A 20,014-nucleotide genomic window follows, 5' to 3' on the forward strand; every position below is an offset into this window, starting at 1 on the left:
CACCCTCTTAAGCTTTAGCTTCACAAATGAGAAAACAGCTCACTGAACATTACTCACCCTAGCAGAGCTGGTGAGACTTATGTTATCCAGAGCGTTGGTGACTGCAACTGTGCTGTTTGATTGTCCGTTAGTAAATTTATGGCGTTTCACTCTCGGAGCGTTCAAGCGCACACTGGACGCTCTGGCCGAGGAGTAGGGTTGATTTGAGCATTCTGACCTCACAACGGCAGTCAAGCACCCAAGCTAACTGGGTAACATTGTCTAGCTTGCTAGCTACTTCCAGACACATAATGAGAGAACACTCCAAGTCTGACCAAGCTGTTTTCATGTTATCCAGAGTATTGGTGACTGTAAATGTGCTGCTGGAAATAATTTTATTGCATTTTTTTTGCTGATGTTTACTGACACTGGCCATATTCAATGGGTGTTGAGCATTCGAAAACTCAGTTATTCGGCACTCTGGCACACTCAGACGAGAGTGTTTGCCTAGCTAGCTAGGCAAACAATGAACCATAATCCCAATTTATGATGTTATCACCCTGCAGGTAGTTACCCAACCAGGTTCAATGTCAGCTAGCTAATATTAGGCTATAACTAGTCAAGACAATGGTTCTGAGATATGAATAATATGATCATACATGTATCTTTAGCTAGCGAGCCAGCCAGCTAATGTTGGCTAGCTAGCTAACAGTACACTTTAACTTGAAATTAAACAAATTTCTGTCAAAATTAGAAAAGTGTAATATCTGAAAATGTAGCTAGCTAGACTCTCTTCCACGTGGTCTGAAGTCGGAGTAGATAGCCAGAGTGGATTTACCAGGTAGTACGTCTATCACCAGTTGTTGCAGTGACATTCTATTGAAATGGATACTTGCATAGTGGAGTCATTTGTTAAGACATGTAACTAGCTAGCTAAACAATGAACCATAGTCCCAACTCATGACGTTACTACCCTGCATGAATTTGCAGGTAGCTAACCAACCAGGTTCAATGTTAGCTAGCTAAAATTAGGCTATAACTAGCCAAGCAAATGGGTCTGAAATACAAATAATAAGATCATACAGTGGGGGAAAAAAGTATTTGATCCCCTGCTGATTTTGTACGTTTGCCCACTTACAAATAAATGATCAGTCTATAATTTAAATAGTAGGTTCATTTGAACAGTGAGAGATAGAACAACAACAAACAAATCCAGAAAAACGCATGTCAAAAATGTTATAAAATGATTTGCATTTTAATGAGGGAAATAAGTATTTGACCCCTCTGCAAAACATGACTTAGTACTCGGTGGCAAAAACCCTTGTTGGCAATCAGAGGTCAGACGTTTCTTGTAGTTGGCCACCAGGTTTGCTCACATCTCAGGAGGGATTTTGTCCCACTCCTCTTTGCAGATCTACTCCAAGTCATTAAGGTTACGAGGCTGATGTTTGGCAACTCGAACCTTCAGCTCCCTCCACAGATTTTCTATGGGATTAAGGTCTGGAGACTGGCTAGGCCACTCCAGGACCTTAATGAGCTTCTTCTTGAGCCACTCCTTTGTTGCCTTGGCCGTGTGTTTTGGGTCATTGTCATACTGGAATACCCATCCACGACCCATTTTCAATGCCCTGGATGAGGGAAGGAGGTTCTCACCCAAGATTTGACAGTACATGGCCCCATCAAATGATGCGGTGAAGTTGTCCTGTCCCCTTCGCAGAAAAACACCCCCAAAGCATAATGTTTCCACCTCCATGTTTGACGGTGGAGATGGTGTTCTTGGGGTCATAGGCAGATCCCAAAATGGAGCTCTTTGACATCAACTCAACTCGCCGTGTTTGGAGGAGGAGGAATGCTGCCTATGACCCCAAGAACACCATCTCCACCGTCAAACATGGAGGTGGAAACATTATGCTTTGGGGGTGTTTTTCTGCTAAGGGGACAGGACAACTTCACGCATCAAAGGGACGATGGACGGGGCCATGTACCGTCAAATCTTGGGTGAAAACCTCCTTCCCTCAGCCAGGGCATTGAAAATGGGTCGTGGATGGGTATTCCAGCATGACAATGACCCAAAACACACGGCCAAGGCAACAAAGGAGTGGCTCAAGAACGAGCACATTAAGGTCCTGGAGTGGCCTAGCCAGTCTCCAGACCTTAATCCCATAGAAAATCTGAAGGTTTGAGTTGCCAAACGTCAGCCTCGAAACCTTAATGACTTTGAGAAGATCTGCAAAGAGGAGGGGGACAAAATCCCTCCTGAGATGTGTGCAAATCTGGTGGCTAACTACAAGAAACATCTGACCTCTGTGATTGCCAACAAGGGTTTTGCCACCAAGTACTAAGTCATGTTTTGCAGAGGGATCAAATACTTATTTCCCTCATTAAAATGCAAATCATTTTATAACATTTTTGACATGCATTTTTCTGGATTTTTTTGTTGTTGTTCTGTCTCTCACTGTTCAAAAAAACCTACGATTAAAATTATAGACTGATCATTTCTTTGTAAGTGGGCAAACTTAAAAAAATCAGCAGGGGATCAAATACTTTTTTCCCCCCACTGTATATGGAGAAGGTCAGAGACCCAGAACTCACAGTGTGGTGCCAGCATAACAACCTCTCCGTCAACAAGAGAAAGGGGCTGATCGTGGACTACAGAAAACGGAGGGCCTCATCCACATCGATGGGGCTGTAGTGGAGCGTGTCAAGAGTTTCAAGTTCCTCTGTGTCCACATCACTAAGCAACTAACATGGTCCACACACACCCACACAGTTGTAAAGATGTCATTAAAATGTATTTAGGCTTGCCATAACAAAGGTGTTGAATACTGACTCCCTTCAGGAGGCTGAAAAGATTTGGCATGGGCCCTCAGATCCTCAAAAATTGCACCATTGAGAGCATCTTGACTGGCTGCATCACCGATTGGTATGGCAACTGCAAGGCACTACAGAGGGTGGTGAGTATGGCCCAGTACATCACTGGGGCCAAGCTCGCTGCCATCCAAGAACTCCACACCAGGCGATGCCAGTGTATCAAGTCTGCAACCAACAGGACCCTGAACAGCTTCTACTCCCAAACCATAAGACTACTAAACAAGACTGCTAAATAGCTATCCGGACTACCTGCATTGCCCTTTTTTGCTCTCCTGCACTGACTCAATGCACACACACTGGACTCTACCCACACACTCACACTGACATCTCAACACACACATATCATGTGTCCGGAACTCCAATTTGAGCAGCTGAAAAATGAGCTCCTACAAATATTGAAATTTACATGGTTTTTAGAGTGAAGTACATCGGAAAAAAGCAAAAGAAAACTGCAAGACTGAAGAGGAGAAAAAACAAGCAACAAACAAAGAAGATAGTTATTTTTCAAAAGCCTATTTTTCATAAAATTGTAGTTATCTTAGCCAGCTGAATTGTTTACCAGTTGCTAAGCAGATGCTAGGGACTCTTTTGGAAGAAGCTAGCAAGCTAACGAAGAACAACAAAGAATATCTACTTAACAGAAGAAAAGAAAGAGAAAATCAGGACAGAAGAAAAAGGATATCAAAGTGAAACAGTTCTCTAAAGACACAAGAGACAATAATACAAGAAACAACACTTCTGTAGCTTGTCAACTATGTGTCTGTCTATCCCTGTTCTCTCCCCTCTGCACAGGCCATACAAACGCTTCACACCGCGTGGCCGCTGCCACTAACCTGGTGGTCCCAGCGCGCACGACCCACGTGGAGTTCCAGGTCTCCGGCAGCCTCTGGAACTGCCGGTCTGCAGCCAACAAGGCTGAGTTCATCTCAGCCTATGCTACCCTCCAGTCCCTAGACTTCCTGGCGCTGACGGAAACATGGATTACCACAGATAACACTGCTACTCCTACTGCTCTCTCTTCGTCTGCCCAGGTGTTCTCGCATACCCCTAGAGCATCGAGCCAACGGGGTGGTGGCACTGGAATCCTCATCTCTCCCAAGTGGACATTCTCTCTTTCTCCCCTGACCCATCTGTCTATCTCCTCATTTGAATTCCATGCTGTCACAGTTACCAGCCCTTTCAAGCTTAACCTGTTAGGGCTAGGGGGCAGTATTGACACGGCTGGATAAAAAAAACATACCCGATTTAATCTGGTTACCACTCCTACCCAGTAACTAGAATATGCATATACTTATTACATATGGATAGAAAACACCCTAAATTTTCTAAAACTGTTTGAATGGTGTCTGAGTATAACAGAACTCATTTGGCAGGCAAAACCCTGAGACATTTTCTGACAGGAAGTGGATACCTGATGTGTTGTATTACCTTTAAACCTATCCCATTGAAAAACACAGGGGCTGAGGAATATTTTGGCACTTCCTATTGCTTCCACTAGATGTCACCAGCCTTTACAAAGTGTTTTGAATCTTCTGGAGGGAGATCTGACCGAACAAGAGCCATGGAACGATGATGGCCCATTAGACACCTGGCGCGCGAGTTCATGTTGGGTAGCCTCGTTCCAATACTTTATAAAAGAGTATGCATTCGTCCACCTTGAATATTATTCATGTTCTGGTTAAAAAAGGCCCTAATGATTTATGCTATACAACGTTTGACATGTTTGAACGAACGTAAATATATTTTTTCCCCTCGTTCATGACGAGAAGTCCGGCTGGCTTAGATCATGTGCTAACAAAACGGAGATTTTTGGACATAAATGATGAGCTTTTTTGAACAAAACTACATTCTTTATGGACCTGTGATACCTGGAAGTGACATCTGATGAAGAGAATCAAAGGTAATGGATTATTTACATAGTATTTTCGATTTTAGATCTCCCCAACATGACGTCTAGTCTGTATCGCAACGCGTATTTTTCTGGGCGCAGTGCTCAGATTATTGCAAAGTGTGATTTCCCAGTAAGGTTATTTTTAAATCTGGCAAGTTGATTGCGTTCAAGAGATGTAAATCTATAATTCTTTAAATGACAATATAATATTTTACCAATGTTTTCTAATTTTAATTATTTAATTTGTGACGCTGACTTGACTGCCGGTTATTGGAGGGAAACGATTTCCTCAACATCAATGCCATAGTAAAACGCTGTTTTTGGATATAAATATGAACTTGATAGAACTAAAAATGCATGCATTGTCTAACATAATGTCCTAGGAGTGTCATCTGATGGAGATTGTAAAAGGTTAGTGCATCATTTTAGCTGGTTTTATGGTTTTGGTGACCCTGTCTTTGAATTGACAAAACATTACACACAACTCTTGTAAATGTACTGTCCTAACATACTCTAAATTTATGCTTTCGCCGTAAAACCTTTTTGAAATCGTAAAACGTGGTTAGATTAAGGAGATGTTTATCTTTCAAAGGGTGTAAAATAGTTGTATGTTTGAAAAATTTGAATTTTGACATTTATTTGGATTCAAATTTGCCGCTCTTGAAATGCACCTGCTGTTGATGGAGTGCACCACGGGTGGCACGCTAGCGTCCCACCTAGCCCATAGAGGTTAACATCCTTATCATTTATCGCCCTCCAGGTTCCCTTGGAGAGTTCATCAATGAGCTTGACGCCTTGATAAGTTCCTTTCCTGAAGATGGCTCACCTCTCACAGTTCTGGGTGACTTTAACCTCCCCACGTCTACCTTTGACTCATTCCTCTCTGCCTCCTTCTTTCCACTCCTCTCCTCTTTTGACCTCACCCTCTCACCTTCCCCCCCTACTCACAAGGCAGGCAATACGCTTGACCTCATCTTTACTAGATGCTGTTCTTCCACTAATCTCATTGCAACTCCCCTCCAAATCTCCGACCACTACCTTGTATCCTTTTCCCTCTTGCTCTCATCCAACACTTCTCACTCTGCCCCTACTCGGATGGTATTGCGCCGTCCCAACCTTCGCTCTCTCTCTCCCGCTACCCTCTCCTCTTCCATCCTATCATCTCTTCCCTCTGCTCAAACCTTCTCCAACCCATCTCCTGATTCTGCCTCCTCAACCCTCCTCTCCTCCCTTTCTGCATCCTTTGATTTTCTCTGTCCCCTATCCTCCAGGCCGGCTCGGACCTCCCCTCCTGCTCCGTGGCTCGACGACTCACTACGAGCTCACAGAACAGGGCTCCGGGCAGCCGAGCGGAAATGGAGGAAAACTCGCCTCCCTGCGGACCTGGCATCCTTTCACTCCCTCCTCTCTACATTCTCCTCTTCTGTCTCTGCAGCTAAAGCCACTTTCTACCACTCTAAATTCCAAGCATCTGCCTCTAACCCTAGGAAGCTCTTTGCTACCTTCTCCTCCCTCCTGAATCCTCCTCCCCCTCCCCCCCCTCTGCGGATGACTTCGTCAACCATTTTGAAAAGAAGGTTGACGATATCCGATCCTCGTTTGCTAAGTCAAACGACACCGCTGGTCCTGCTCACACTTCCCTACCCTGTGCTTTGACCTCTTTCTCCCCTCTCTCTCCAGATGAAATCTCGCGTCTTGTGACGGCCGGCCGCCCAACAACCTGCCCACTTGACCCTATCCCCTCCTCTCTTCTCCAGACCATTTCCGGAGACCTTCTCCCCTACCTCACCTTGCTCATCAACTCATCCTTGACCGCTGGCTACATCCCTTCCGTCTTCAAGAGAGCAAGAGTTGCACCCCTTCTGAAAAAACCTACACTCGATCCCTCCGATGTCAACAACTACAGACCAGTATCCCTTCTTTCTTTTCTCTCCAAAACTCTTGAACGTGCCGTCCTTGGCCAGCTCTCCTGCTATCTCTCTCAGAATGACCTTCTTGATCCTAATCAGTCAGGTTTCAAGACTGGGCATTCAACTGAGACTGCTCTTCTCTGTGTCACGGAGGCTCTCCGCACTGCCAAAGCTAACTCTCTCTCCTCTGCTCTCATCCTTCTAGACCTATCTGCTGCCTTTGATACTGTGAACCATCAGATCCTCCTCTCCACCCTCTCCGAGATGGGCATCTCCGGCGCGGCCCACGCTTGGATTGCATCCTACCTGACAGGTCGCTCCTACCAGGTGGCGTGGCGAGAATCTGTCTCCGCACCACGCGCTCTCACCACTGGTGTCCCCCAGGGCTCTGTTCTAGGCCCTCTCCTATTCTCGCTATACACCAAGTCACTTGGCTCTGTCATATCCTCACATGGTCTCTCCTATCATTGCTATGCAGACGACACACAATTAATCTTCTCCTTTCCCCCTTCTGATAACCAGGCGGCGAATCGCATCTCTGCATGTCTGTCAGACATATCAGTGTGGATGACGGATCACCACCTCAAGCTGAACCTCGGCAAGACGGAGCTGCTCTTCCTCCCGGGGAAGGACTGCCCGTTCCATGATCTCGCCATCACGGTTGACAACTCCCTTCTGTCCTCCTCCCAGAGTGCTAAGAACCTTGGCGTGATCCTGGACAACACCCTGTCGTTCTCCACTAACATCAAGGCGGTGACCCGATCCTGTAGGTTCATGCTCTACAACATTCGCAGAGTACGACCCTGCCTCACACAGGAAGCGGCGCAGGTCCTAATCCAGGCACTTGTCATCTCCCGTCTGGATTACTGCAACTCGCTGTTGGCTGGGCTCCCTGCCTGTGCCATTAAACCCCTACAACTCATCCAGAACGCCGCAGCCCGTCTGGTGTTCAACCTTCCCAAGTTCTCTCACGTCACCCCGCTCCTCCGCTCTCTCCACTGGCTTCCAGTTGAAGCTCGCATCCGCTACAAGACCATGGTGATTGCCTACGGAGCTGTGAAGGGAACGGCACCTCCATACCTTCAGGCTCTGATCAGGCCCTACACCCAAACAAGGGCACTGCGTTCATCCACCTCTGGCCTGCTGGCCCCCCTACCTCTGAGGAAGCACAGTTCCCACTCAGCCCAGTCAAAACTGTTCGCTGCTCTGACACCCCAATGGTGGAACAAGCTCCCTCACGATGCCAGGACAGCGGAGTCAATCACCACCTTCCGGAGACACCTGAAACCCCACCTCTTTAAGGAATACCTAGGATAGGATAATGTAATCCTTATAACCCCCCCCCCCCCCCCCCTTAACCTCTTGGGGCTAGGTGGGACGCTAGCGTGCCACCTGTGGTGCACTCCATCAACAGCAGGTGCATTTCAAGAGCGGCAAATTTGAATCCAAATAAATGTCAAAATTCAAATTTTTCAAAAATACAACTATTTTACACCATTTGAAAGATAAACATCTCCTTAATCTAACCACGTTTTACGATTTCAAAAAGGTTTTACGGCGAAAGCATACATTTAGAGTATGTTAGGACAGTACATTTACAAGAGTTGTGTGTAATGTTTTGTCAAGTCAAAGACAGGGTCACCAAAACCATAAAACCAGCTAAAATGATGCACTAACCTTTTACAATCTCCATCAGATGACACTCCTAGGACATTATGTTAGACAATGCATGCATTTTTAGTTCTATCAAGTTCATATTTATATCCAAAAACAGCGTTTTACTATGGCATTGATGTTGAGGAAATCGTTTCCCTCCAATAACCGGCAGTCAAGTCAGCGTCACAAATTAAATAATTAAAATTAGAAAACATTGGTAAAATATTATATTGTCATTTAAAGAATTATAGATTTACATCTCTTGAACTCAATCAACTTGCCAGATTTAAAAATAACCTTACTGGGAAATCACACTTTGCAATAATCTGAGCACTGCGCCCAGAAAAATACGCGTTGCGATACAGACTAGACGTCATGTTGGGGAGATCTAAAATCGAAAATACTATGTAAATAATCCATTACCTTTGATTCTCTTCATCAGATGTCACTTCCAGGTATCACAGGTCCATAACGAATGTAGTTTTGTTCAAAAAAGCTCATCATTTATGTCCAAAAATCTCCGTCTCGTTAGCACATGATGTAAGCCAGCCGGACTTCTCGTCATGAACGAGGGGAAAAAATATATTTCCGTTCGTTCAAACATGTCAAACGTTGTATAGCATAAATCATTAGGGCCTTTTTTAACCAGAACATGAATAATATTCAAGGTGGACGAATGCATACTCTTTTATAACGTATTGGAACGAGGGTACCCAACATGAACTCGCGCGCCAGGTGTCTAATGGGCCATCATCGTTCCATGGCTCTTGTTCGGTCAGATCTCCCTCCAGAAGACTCAAAACACTTTGTAAAGGCTGGTGACATCTAGTGGAAGCAATAGGAAGTGCCAAAATATTCCTAAACCCCTGTGTTTTTCAATGGGATAGGTTTAAAGTCAATACAACACATCAGGTATCCACTTCCTGTCAGAAAATGTCTCAGGGTTTTGCCTGCCAAATGAGTTCTGTTATACTCAGACACCATTCAAACAGTTTTAGAAACTTTAGAGTGTTTTCTATCCATATATAATAAGTATATGCATATTCTAGTTACTGGGTAGGATTAGTAACCAGATTAAATCGGGTACATTTTTTTTATCCAGACGTGCAAATGCTGCCCCCTAGACCCAACAGGTTAAAAGATTTAGATGCACTATTGTAAAGTGGTTGTTCCACTGGATATCATAAGGTGAATGCACCAATTTGTAAGTCGCTCTGGATAAGAGCGTCTGCTAAATGACTTAAATGTAAATGTAATGTATTATCATGCACACACATGCATCCAGACACCACACACAAACTCATATACACACACACACACACACACCACATACACTGCTGCTACTGCTGTTGCATAGTCACTTTATCCCTACCTACATATGTATATGTACATAGTGGTCTCAATTACAGTGCCTTTAGAAAGTATTTAATGTACACCCCTTAATAACCTGTTAGGGCTAGGGGGCAGTATTTGCACAGCTGGATAAAAAAAAATGTACCCGATTTAATCTGGTTACTAATCCTACCCAGTAACTAGAATATGCATATACTTATTATATATGGATAGAAAACACTCTAAAGTTTCTAAAACTGTTTGAATGGTGTCTGTGAGTATAACAGAACTCATTTGGCAGGCAAAACCCTGAGACATTTTCTGACAGGAAGTGGATACCTGATGTGTTGTATTACCTTTAAACCTATCCCATTGAAAAACACAGGGGCTGAGGAATATTTTGGCACTTCCTATTGCTTCCACTAGATGTCACCAGCCTTTACAAAGTGTTTTGAGTCTTCTGGAGGGAGATCTGACCGAACAAGAGCCATGGAACGATGATGGCCCATTAGACACCTGGCGCGCGAGTTCATGTTGGGTACCCTTGTTCCAATATGTTATAAAAGAGTATGCATTCGTCCACCTTGAATATTATTCATGTTCTGGTTAAAAAAGGCCCTAATGATTTATGCTATACAACGTTTGACATGTTTGAACGAACGGAAATATATTTTTTCCCCTCGTTCATGAAGTGAAGTCCGGCGGGCTTAGATCATGTGCTAACAAGACGGAGATTTTTGGACATAAATGATGAGCTTTTTTGAACAAAACTACATTCGTTATGGACCTGTGATACCTGGAAGTGACATCTGATGAAGAGAATCAAAGGTAATGGATTATTTACATAGTATTTTCGATTTTAGATCTCCCCAACATGACGGCTTGTCTGTATCGCAACGCGTATTTTTCTGGGCGCAGTGCTCAGATTATTGCAAAGTGTGATTTCCCAGTAAGGTTATTTTTAAATCTGGCAAGTTGATTGCGTTCAAGAGATGTAAATCTATAATTCTTTAAATGACAATATAATATTTTACCAATGTTTTCTAATTTTAATTATTTAATTTGTGTTGCTGACTTGACTGCCGGTTATTGGAGGGAAACGATTTCCTCAACATCAATGCCATAGTAAAACGCTGTTTTTGGATATAAATATGAACTTGATAGAACTAAAAATGCATGCATTGTCTAACATAATGTCCTAGGAGTGTCATCTGATGGAGATTGTAAAAGGTTAGTGCATCATTTTAGCTGGTTTTATGGTTTTGGTGACCCTGTCTTTGACTTGACAAAACATTACACACAACTCTTGTAAATGTACTGTCCTAACATACTCTAAATTTATGCTTTCGCCGTAAAACATTTTTGAAATCGTAAAACGTGGTTAGATTAAGGAGATGTTGATCTTTCAAAGGGTGTAAAATAGTTGTATGTTTGAAAAATTTGAATTTTGACATTTATTTGGATTCAAATTTGCCGCTCTTGAAATGCACCTGCTGTTGATGGAGTGCACCACGGGTGGGACGCTTGCGTCCCACCTAGCCCATAGAGGTTAACATTTTCCACATTTTGTTGTTACAAAGTGGGAGTAAAAATAATTTCATTTTCATTTTTTTGTCAACAATCTACACAAAATACACTGTGTTGTCAAAGTGGAACAAAAATTCCAAGAAACATACTTAATGAAAAATAAAACAAATGTATCTTGATACACAAATATTCAACCCCCTGAGTCATTACAATGCCTTGCAAAAGTATTAATCCCCCTTGGCATTTTTCCTATTTTGCTGCATTACACCCTGTAAAGTAAATGGATTTTTGTTTGGATTTCATGTAATGGACATAATCAAAATTGGTATAGTGAAATGAAAAAAAACTACTTAAAATAAAAAAAAAAAACGGAAAAGTGGTGCGTGTATATGTATTTACCACCTTTGCTATGAAGCCCCTAAATAAGATCTGGTGCAACCAATTACCTTCAGACGTCACATAATTAGTTAAATAAAGTTCACCTGTGGAACGGCTGTCGTCAGATTTAGACCAAAATGCAGCGGGGAAATGTGCACTCATCTTCTTTATTATAATCGGACAAGAAGGAGAACCAAAATAAACACGTACACAAAGAAAACACAACGACTATTCACAGGCTGGTAAGGCACAAGGCTATACACAGAACAAATCTCCCACAAAGTACTCAACAAACACACACCTATATATAGGACTCTCAATCAGAGGCAACTAGAAAACACCTGCCTCCAATTGAGAGTCCAACCCCAATTAACAAAACATAGAAATACAAAAGACTAGACAGAACATAGAAATTCACTAACATATAACAGTACCCAAAAACCCCCGGAATACATAAATCAAATACCCTACTAAACAAACCACCACCCCGAACCACATAATACAAATACCCTCTGCCACGTCCTGAACAAACTACAATAACAAATAACCCGTATTACTGGTCAGGACGTGACAAGCTGTGTACAATCTAAGTTTCACATGATCTGTCACATGATCTCAGTGTACATATACCTGTTCTGAAAGGCCCCAGAGTCTGCAACACCACTAGCACGGAACCTAAACCGGCTGCGCTCGTGTGCCATCGTGCATAAATGTATTTTGTCCCCCCACACCAAACGCGATCACGACACGCAGGTTAAAATATCAAAACAAACTCCGAACCAATTACATTAATTTGGGGACAGGTCAAAAAGCATTAAACATGTATGGCAATTTAGCTAGCTAGCTTGCACTTGCTAGCTAATTTGTCCTATTTAGATTGCTTGCTGTTGCTAGCTAATTTGTCCTGGGATATAATCATTGAGTTGTTACTTTACCTGAAATGCACAAGGTCCTCTACTCCGACAATTAATCCACACATAAAACGGTCAACCGTATCGTTTCTAGTCATCTCTCCTCCTTCCAGGTTTTTTCTTCTCTGGACTTTATATTGCGATTGGCAACTTTCAGAAATTAGGTGCATTACCGCCACCGACATTGTTCGTCTTTCAGTCACCCACGTGGGTATAACCACTGAGGAAATGGCACATGGGTACCTGCTTCTATAAACCAATGAGGAGATGGGAGAGGCAGGACTTGCAGCGCGATCTGCGTCAGAAATAGAACTGACTTATTTTAGCCCTTGGCAACAGAGACGCTCGTTGGCGCGCACGAGCAGTGTGGGTGCAATAATTGAATAATATAGATTTCTACATTTATTTTGCAACACTCGCGCCCACGACGCTCGTGGAGTAGTCAGCCTGTTAGCAAGAGGCACCACCAAGCAAGCGGCACCATGAAGACCAAGGTGCACTTCAAAACAGGTCAGGAACAAAGTTGTGGAGAAGAACAGATCAGGGTTGGGTTATAAAAAATAACAAACTTTGAACATCCCACGGAACACCATTAAATCCATTATTAAACAATGGAAACAATAGGGCACCACAATAAACCTGCCAAAAGAGGGCTGTCCACCAAAACTCACGGACAAGGCAAAGAGGGCATTATTCAGAGAGGCAGCAAAGAGACCAAAGATAACCCTGAAGGAGCTGCAAAGCTCCACAACAGAGAGTGGAGTATCTGTCCATAGGACCACTTTAAGCCGTACACTCCACAGAGCAGGGATTTATGGAAGAGTGGCCAGAAAATTGCCATTCCTTAAAGAAAAAAATAAGGTGTTCGCCAAAAGGCATGTGAGACACTCCAAACATATAGAAGAAGGTACTCTGGTCAGATGAGACTAAAATGTAGCTTTTTGGCCATCAAGGAAAACACTTTGTCTGGCGCAAACCCAACACCTTTCATCACCCCGAGAATGCCATCTCCACAGTGAAGCATGGTGGTGGCACTATCTTGCTGTGGGTGATGTTTTTCATCAGCAGGGACTGGGAAACTGGCCAGATTTGAAGGAATGACGGATGGAGCTAAATACAGGGAAATTCTTCATGGAAACCTGATTAAGTCTTCCAGAGATTTGAGACTGGGACGGAGGTTCATCAAGCAGGACAATGACTCTAAGCATACTGCTAAAGCAACACTCAAGTGGTTTAACGGAAAAATCTAAATGTCTTGGAATGGCCTAGTCAAAGCCCAGACCTCAATCCAATTGAGAATCTGTGGTATGACTTAAGGATTGCTTTAGACCAACGGAACCCATCCAACTTGAAGGAGCTGGAGCAGTTTTGCCTTGGAGAATGTGCAAAAATCCCAGTGGCTAGATGTGCCAAGCTTATAGAGACATACCACAAGAGACTTGCAGCTGTAATTGCTGTAAAAGGTGGCTCTATTGACTTTTGGGGGGAGGGAGGGTGAATAGTTATGCATGCTCAAGCTCTGTTTTTTGTCTTATTTCTTGTTTTTTTCACAAAAAAAAAATATTTTCCATCTTCAAAGTGGTAGGCATATTATGTAAATCAAATGATACAACTCCCCCAATAAATATATTTTAATTCCAGGTTGTAAGGCAACAAAATAGGGGTTGAATACTTTTGCAAGCCACTGTTGCTCTGAATCCACAATATGGCAGAGGTTGAAAAGCTGTAACACATATGTTTTCTCAACAATGTTGCACTGAAACCTAACAGTACAGCTCCCACAATCATCTTATCGATTTATTTCAATCAATCATCAGTCATGTGTGTTAGTGCAGTACATGTTGAGTGCCCTTATCTAAAATTATGCTGAAAGTCTGTTGTTGATTTGTTTAGAGAAATAGCATTGTATTTGGTCAAACACGTTTTTTCCAACAGTTTGCTAAGAGCTGGTAGCAAGCTGATAGGTCGGCTGTTAGAACCAGTAAAGGCTGTTTTACCACTCAGCCATTTGCCAAGCTGATCTGAGGCATTGGATCCTCAGCCAGGAGAGTCATGACACCGTCACCCACATAAGAGTCACAATAAAATCTTTTGTATGATCTCTTATACACTATTTTAGGCCCAGCTTTTGTAACTTTGGCTTTCCTGGATATAGCCTCTATATTGTAATCTGAAACACCCTGGCCATAGGTGTTTTTTGTTCTTTATTTTGGTTAGGCCAGGGTGTTACATTAGGTGGGCGTTCTATGCTCATTTTCTATGTTGTCTGTTTCATTGATTTTGACCGTGTGGCTTCCAATCAGGCACAGCTGTTGTTGGTTGTTGCTGATTGGGAGTCACACATAAGTGCCTGTTTTTCCGTTGGGGTTTTGTGGGTAATTGTTTCTGTTTAGATTACTGTTTAAGAATTACCCACCATTAACGGACCAAGCAGCGGAGGAAGGAGCAGCGCAAGGAGAAGAACCAGGAGAGGAGCTATCTGGAATCGTGGACTTGGGAGGAAATCCTGGATGGTAAAAGACCATGGGCTCAAGCTGGGGATTATCGCCGCCCGCAGTGGGAGATCGAGGCGGCGAGAGCTGAGAGGCGCTGGTATGAGGAAAGGGAGCGCAGGCACGAGAGGCAGCCCCCACATTTTTTTGGGGGGGGCACACGGGGAGTGTGGCAGAACCAGGAAAGAATTCTGGGCCAACTCCCCGTGCTTACGGCAGGCAGCGCAGTACTGGTCAGGCAGCGTGTTATGCGGTAAAGCGCATGGTGTCTCCAGTGCGCGTGCATAGCCCGGTGCGCTATAGGCCAGCCCCCCGCAAGTGCCATGCGAGTGCAGGCATCGAGCCAGGGCGGATGGTGCCAGCTCAGCGCATCTGGACTCCAGTGCGCCTCCTCGGTCCAAGTTATCCTGCGCCAGCGCTGCGCACTGTGTCTCCGGAGCGCTGGGAGGGCCCAGTTCGCCCAATGCCTGCGCTCCGCCCGTGTTGGGCCAAAGTGGGCATTCAGCCTGGGGTGTGGGTAAGGAGCCTACGTACCAGAACTCCAGTGCCCTCACACAGCCCGGTTTATCCTGTGCCTCCTCCTCAGACCAGGCCTCCAGTAGGTCTCCCCATCCTGGTTAAGCCTGTGCCTCCTCCACGGACCAGGCCTCCAGTGGGTCTCCCCATCCTGGTCTCTCCTGTGCCACCTACACGGACCAGGCTTCCAGTGGGTCTCCCCATCCTGGTTAGTCCTGTGCCTGCTCAACGGACCAGGCCTCCAGTGGGTCTCACCAGTCCGGAGCCGCCAGGGTCGCCCGCCAGTCGGGCGCAGCCAGCCGGGCGCAGCCAGCCGGGCGCAGCCAGGGTCGCCCGCCAGCCGGGCGCAGCCATCGCCGCCCGCCAGCCGGGCACAGCCAGGGTCGCCGCCAGCCGGGCACAACCAAGGTCGCCCACCAGTCCTCCGGCGCGGCCAGGGGCACTACCTAAGTGGGCAATGCCGAGGGTGGAGCGGAGGCCACGTCCCGCACCTGAGCCACCGCCGTAAGAAGGCCCACCCGGACCCTCCCCTTCAGAGTCAGGTTTTGCAGCCGGAGTCCTCACCTTGGGGGGGTACTGTAACGCCCTGGCCATAGAGAGGGGTTTTTTGTTCTTTATTTATTTTGGTTAGGCCAGGGTGTTACATTGGGTGGGAGTTCTATGCTCATTTTCTATGTTGTCTGTTTCATTGATTTTGGCCGTGTGGCTTCCAATCAGGCACAGCTGTTGTTGGTTGCTGCTGATTGGGAGTCACACATAAGTGCCTGTTTTTCCGTTGGGGTTTTGTGTGTAATTGTTTCTGTTTAGAGTGTTTCCTAACAGGACTGTTTTGCTACGTGTTTTGTTCATTTTTGTAGTGTTCTCTTTGTTCGTATTAAAATCATGATGAACACTAACTCCGCTGCGCCTTGGTCTACTCTCTCTCCCGACAGCCGTTACATAATCCCTACATCCAATGGGTAAGGATACGGTTTTAGAACAAAGTTCTGCAGTATTAGTAAAATGTGATCAATACATATGGATGATCTTTTACCTGTAGTGTTACCCTGTAATTACCCTGGTAGGTTGATTAATAACCTGAACCATATTACAGGCACCAGTTAGAGTGAAAAGCTTCCTCTTGAGCAAACAGCTTGATGACAACCAGTCAAAATTCAGGTCCCTAAGAAAGTAGACCTCTGTTTACATCACATACACTATCAAGCATTTCACACATATTATTTAGATACAGACTGTTAGCAGTTGGTGGCCTATAGCAACACCCCAAAAGAAAAGGCTTTAGATGTGCCAGGTGTACTTGGAACCACAACACTTCAATAACACTTGACATAAGATCTTCTCTAAGCATTACGGGGATATGGCTCTGAATACGGTGCATTCAGAAAGTATTCGGATTCCTTGAATTTGTCCACATTTTTGTTACGTTACAGCCTTATTCTAAAATAGATTTCATTTTTCATCAATCTACACACAATACCCCACAATGACAATACAAAAACAGGATTTTACACATTTTTGCAACAAAGATTAAAAGAAATTAACTTAAATATCACATTACATAAGTATTCAAACCCTTTGCTCAGTTCTTTGTTGAAGCACCTTTGGCAGCCTCGAAAATTCTTGGGTATGACGCTACAAGCTTGTCAGACCTATATTTGGGGAGTTTCTCCAATTCTTCTCTGCAGATCCTCTCAAACTTTGTTAGGTTGGATGGGGAGCGTTGCTGCACAGCTATTTTCAGGTCTCTCCAGAGATGTTCGATCGTGTTCAAGTCCGGACTCTGGCTGGGCCACTCAAGGACATTCAGAGACTTCTCCCAAAGCCACTCCTGCGATGTCTTTGCTGTGTGCTTAGGGTTGCTGTCCTGTTAGAAGGTGAACCTTCGCCCCAGTCTGAGGTCCTGAGCGCCCTGGAGCAGGTTTTCATCAAGGATCTCTTTGTACTTTGCTCTGTTCGTCTTTCCCTCAAACCTGACTAGTCTACCAGTCCCTGCCGCTGGAAAACATCTTCACAGTATGATGCCACCACCATGCTTCACCATAGGGATAGTGCCAAGTTTCCTTCAGATGTGACGCTTGGCTTTCAAGCCAAGGTGTTCAATCTTGGTTTCATAAGACCAGAGAATCTTATTTCTCATGGTCTGTGAGTCCTTTCGGTGCCATTTGGCAAACTCCAAATAGACTGTCATGTGCCTTTTACTGAGGAGTGGCTTTCGTCTGGCCACTCTACCATAAAGGCCTGATTGGTGGAGTGCTACAGAGATGGTTGTCCTTCTGGAAGGTTTTCCCATCTCCACAGAGGAACACTGGAGCTCTTTTAGAGTGACCATCGAGTTCTTGGCCACCTCCCTGATGAAGGCCTTTCTCCCCCGATTGCTCAGTTTGTCCAGTTGGTCAGCTCTAGGAAGAGTTTTGGTTTCCAAACGTCTTCCATTTAAACTTCTTCAGGATTGGTGGGTCCCCTGCGGGACGGTTGAGCTAACGTAGGCTAATTTGATTAGCATGAGGTTGTAAGTAACGAGAACATTTCCCAGGACATAGACATGTCTAATATTGGCAGAAAGCTTACATTCTTGTTAAACTTCTGTATACCAACCCTACCTTGTCACAACACAACTGATCGGCTCAAACGCATTAACACTATTTCGGTGGATCACATATAATTTCTAAGAGAGCATTAAATTGAGCACTGCGGGTGTTAACCTCTATGGGCTAGGTGGGACGCTAGCGTGCCACCCGTGGTGCACTCCATCAACAGCAGGTGCATTTCAAGAGCGGCAAATTTGAATCCAAATAAATGTCAAAATTCAAATTTTTCAAACATACAACTATTTTACACCCTTTGAAAGATCAACATCTCCTTAATCTAACCACGTTTTACGATTTCAAAAAGGTTTTACGGCGAAAGCATAAATTTAGAGTATGTTAGGACAGTACATTTACAAGAGTTGTGTGTAATGTTTTGTCAAGTCAAAGACAGGGTCACCAAAACCATAAAACCAGCTAAAATGATGCACTAACCTTTTACAATCTCCATCAGATGACACTCCTAGGACATTATGTTAGACAATGCATGCATTTTTAGTTCTATCAAGTTCATATTTATATCCAAAAACAGCGTTTTACTATGGCATTGATGTTGAGGAAATCGTTTCCCTCCAATAACCGGCAGTCAAGTCAGCGTCACAAATTAAATAATTAAAATTAGAAAACATTGGTAAAATATGATATTGTCATTTAAAGAATTATAGATTTACATCTCTTGAACGCAATCAACTTGCCAGATTTAAAAATAACCTTACTGGGAAATCACACTTTGCAATAATCTGAGCACTGCGCCCAGAAAAATACGCGTTGCGATACAGACTAGACGTCATGTTGGGGAGATCTAAAATCGAAAATACTATGTAAATAATCCATTACCTTTGATTCTCTTCATCAGATGTCACTTCCAGGTATCACATGTCCATAACGAATGTAGTTTTGTTCAAAAAAGCTCATCATTTATGTCCAAAAATCTCTGTCTTGTTAGCACATGATCTAAGCCAGCCGGACTTCTCGTCATGAACGAGGGGAAAAAATATATTTCCGTTCGTTCAAACATGTCAAACGTTGTATAGCATAAATCATTAGGGCCTTTCTTAACCAGAACATGAATAATATTCAAGGTGGACGAATGCATACTCTTTTATAACGTATTGGAACGAGGGTACCCAACATGAACTCACGCGCCAGGTGTCTAATGGGACATCATCGTTCCATGGCTCTTGTTCGGTCAGATCTCCCTCCAGAAGACTCAACACTTTGTAAAGGCTGGTGACATCTAGTGGAAGCAATAGGAAGTGCCAAAATATTCCTCAGCCCCTGTGTTTTTCAATGGGATAGGTTTAAAGTCAATACAACACATCAGGTATCCACTTCCTGTCAGAAAATGTCTCAGGGTTTTGCCTGCCAAATGAGTTCTGTTATACTCACAGACACCATTCAAACAGTTTTAGAAACTTTAGAGTGTTTTCTATCCATATATAATAAGTATATGCATATTCTAGTTACTGGGTAGGATTAGTAACCAGATTAAATCGGGTACATTTTTTTTATCCAGACGTGCAAATGCTGCCCCCTAGCCCTAACAGGTTAAAATGGTGTTAAGATTAATGTTGATCTCAAATTTTCTGTGTAGGATGAAATGGAATGATATTGTCTTATTCAATGAATGTACCCTGTGGCTCAGTTGGTAGAGCATGGTGTTTGCAATGCCAGCATGGTGTGTGCAACGCCAGGGTTGTGGGTTTGATTCCCACGGGGGGCCAGTACAAAGAAAAAATGCATGAACTGTATGAAATGTATCCATTCACTACTGTAAGTCGCTCTGGATAAGTGTCTGCTAAATGACTAAAATGTAAACGTACCCATTTCACTCTGCAGTGGAGGGAGATACAAGTATTGCTGTGTTATGTAGTGTGGACATGGTCTGTTTATATTGAGGACTAGCTTACTGCCAGCATCATGCGCCACATGGAACAATCTTATGAGACAAAGTGCCACCCACACA

The sequence above is a fragment of the Salmo salar genome, chromosome 19, assembly GCF_965601325.2.
Source record: "Salmo salar chromosome 19, fSalSal1, whole genome shotgun sequence".
Taxonomy (NCBI): domain Eukaryota; kingdom Metazoa; phylum Chordata; class Actinopteri; order Salmoniformes; family Salmonidae; genus Salmo; species Salmo salar.